Source organism: Galeopterus variegatus, unplaced genomic scaffold (assembly GCF_000696425.1).
Source record: "Galeopterus variegatus unplaced genomic scaffold, G_variegatus-3.0.2 Scaffold4520, whole genome shotgun sequence".
NCBI lineage: Eukaryota > Metazoa > Chordata > Mammalia > Dermoptera > Cynocephalidae > Galeopterus > Galeopterus variegatus.
The window spans coordinates 52,118-53,867 of NW_007730631.1; the positions used below are offsets into that span (position 1 = coordinate 52,118).

General features: G+C 49.4%; 1 protein-coding gene across 1 annotated transcript in view; it reads right to left on the reverse strand.

The window, feature by feature from the left end:
- Nucleotides 1-1,034: 1,034 nt before the first annotated feature.
- Nucleotides 1,035-1,750, reverse strand: part of PLIN3 (perilipin 3) — a 19,859-nt gene continuing 19,143 nt past the window's right edge. The window contains exon 9 of the mRNA XM_008587738.1: nt 1,035-1,222. The gene's annotated coding sequence lies outside the window, so the exon portion shown is untranslated. The remainder of the gene's footprint in view (nt 1,223-1,750) is intronic.

A 1,750-nucleotide genomic window follows, 5' to 3' on the forward strand; every position in this document is an offset into this window, starting at 1 on the left:
AAAAAAAAAAAAAAAAAGCCACAAAGTTGAGATGGATATGCTAATTTCCTTATTAGCTTGAGTTAATCATTTTACAATGTATGTACCCATAACCTTGTACCCCACAAATACAATTAAAACTTTTTTTTTCTTTCCTTTTTTGTCTTTTTTACTGACCGGCAACGGGATCGCAACCCTCGGTGTTGCGCCCGCACCGCGCTCAGCCAGTGAGCGGGAACCGGTCTCCACATGGGATCGTTGGACACCTATGACAGGGCACAGGGAGCAAGACTCTAGCACATGAGGTGGAGAAGAAAGACTCTCATGACCCTGTTCTTCTCGGCCCAAATTCAAGGACTCAATGCCAAGCGACAGAGCCATGAGCATTTCTCTGACAACCAAGATGGGCCCTGTCCAGGTATCGGCAGCCAAACCTCAAGCCCAGTAGCAGGTCCTCCCTATCCCGTTGACAGTCTTGTGAGCAAAGCAAGAAGGGATCAAAAAGGGCCACACAGACCCCAGGGTCACTCAGCTGCTAGGAAAAAAAGCAAGCATGCACTGCTATGGCCTGCACGTTTGTGTCCCCCCCAAATTCATACATTGTACCCTAATGTCCAATGTGAAAGTATTAAGAGGGGGGACCTTTGGGGAAGGGATTAAGCCATGGGGCGATTCCCCTCATGGTTTAGGGACTAGTGCTCCTTTTTCTTAGTGGCTGGCTGATATGGGGATCTGAACCTTTGACCTTGGTGTTACGACACTGCGCTCTAACCACTGAGATAACCAGCCAGCCTGAGATTAGTGCTCTTATGAAAGAGGTTGAAGGAAGCCGACTTGTTCCTTCTGCCATCTGAGGACACAGCAAGAAAGCGTCATCTATGAGAAAGGGGCCCCCCACCAGACACGGAACCTGCTGATGCCCTGGACCTAGGACTTCTCAGCCTCCAGAACTATAAGCAATAAATTCTGTAGTTTATAAATTACCCAGCCTAAGATATTTTTGTTATAGCAGCAGGAATGGACTAAGATGCACACAGATGTACACACACAGCCTGTACTTAGCTGCAGGTAAAATTTATTAAAGCAATACTGAACACCAGGATATTTGAACAAAGCTCACCAGGCAGGCCTCAGCCCCCTCCTGCAGTAGAACAAGTCTCCAGAACGTGTCTGTCCACGCTGTCCCTGGGAGGCCACTTGTCAGAAGTCCAAGTCCACTAGCTAAAGGCTGAAATTCAGGGACCTTGATGTAGAAAAGAAAGTGGACTATAACAACTCTATCCCTAATTTTTAAGAAGAAAAAAAAATTTTTTTTTTGTAACCATCAGAAAAAAATTTATTTTCTGGCAACCTTGCTCTACTGACTGATGGGCTGAGGCTCAGAACATGCTTCCTCCAAGCTCAGAGCAGGTGAGGGACTGGTCAGTTGGGTGACGCCCCAGTTTTTGTTTTTTTTTTTTCCTTTTTGTCTTTTTTCGTGTCTGGCAACGGATCACAACCCTCAGTGTCGCGCCTGTACCGGCAACGGGATCGCAAACCTCGGTGCTGTGCCCGCACCTCGCTCAGCCAGTGAGCGGGAACCGGTCTGTATGTGGGATCCGAACCCTCGGCGCGCCACCAGGCCGGCCCTGACGCCCCAGTTTTGAGAGCCTCAGTTTCCCAAGTCAGGAGCTGAGTGGGGCAGGGAGGAGCGGTTAGAAAAAGTGGGCTTGAGGGCCGAGCCCGTGGTGCACTCGGGAGAGTGCGGCGCTGGGAGCGCAGCAGCGCTCCC